At 40.4% G+C, this 1005-nt stretch overlaps 1 non-coding gene across 1 annotated transcript; it reads right to left on the minus strand.

Annotated features, from left to right (window-relative positions):
* Positions 1-422: 422 nt before the first annotated feature.
* Positions 423-494, minus strand: trnag-ucc (transfer RNA glycine (anticodon UCC)). Its single transcript has one exon. It is a non-coding gene; the product is annotated as a tRNA-Gly (tRNA).
* Positions 495-1005: the final 511 nt, after the last annotated feature.

Here is a 1005-nt window from a genome sequence, read left to right on the forward strand (position 1 = left end):
CTTAACCAACAGGCCTGGTGTCTGGGTTCCATGGTGTAATGGTCAGCTATCTGGACTCTGCAACCAGTCTTCCAAGTCTTGGTGGAACCTTGTCAACTAAGGGGTGCAGGCTTCAAAATTCTTAAATTAAGAATTTAAATACCGTCACATTGTTTCCAAGCTTGAATAGAAATCAAATGTGATTGGGTGAAAAGTCAGACAATGCAACTCCTGTCGTCCACAAACTTTGACGTCCATAGAAGTCACCAAAAGAGTTTACTAAACAAGACACAAATTCAATCATCCACAAGACATTTTTGGCCGCGCAAGCACAGCCACATACCAATCTCCAACCACTTTGTTATTAAAGACATTAACCCCAAAATGTTGAAAAAGATCAGCCACCTTGTCAATACCATCAATTGATAACTAACTACAACAAGTGCATTGGCTAGGAATTGAACACAGGTCAACTGCTTGGAAGGCAGCTATGCTAGCCACTATACCACCAACGCACAAAATCGCTCAAACCGAAACGTGATTTGGCAGATGCGATTGAGTAATGACACATTTACTTTCGACCTTAACCAACAGGCCTGGTCTCTGGGTTCCATGGTATAATGGTCAGCACTCTGGGCTCTGCAACCAGTTTTCCAAGTCTTGGTGGAACCTTGTCAACTAAGGGGTGCAGGCTTCAAAATTCTTGAATTAAAATACTGTCACATTGTTCCCAAGCTTGAATAGAAATCAAATGTGACAAGGTGAAAAGTCAGACAATGCAACCCCTGTCGTCCACAAACTTTGACGTCCATAGAAGTCACCAAAAGAGTCTACTTAACAAGACACAAAGGGCTGAAAAAGTCATAAAAGTTAAAATGGGACAGTTCAAAAGTATGAAAGATATCAAAAAGTTGAATAATGCGGCAATAGATCAGGGTTTTCTAAACAGTTTAAAGTTGAAATGGTGTCTGTAGCTGAAAATATGAGGAAGTTGAAGGATTTGAAAGTTGAAGAAGTTTAAGAGGA

This window comes from Anarrhichthys ocellatus, unplaced genomic scaffold, assembly GCF_004355925.1.
Source record: "Anarrhichthys ocellatus isolate YVR2014 unplaced genomic scaffold, GSC_Weel_1.0 scaffold196, whole genome shotgun sequence".
In the NCBI taxonomy this organism is placed as follows: Eukaryota; Metazoa; Chordata; class Actinopteri; order Perciformes; family Anarhichadidae; genus Anarrhichthys; species Anarrhichthys ocellatus.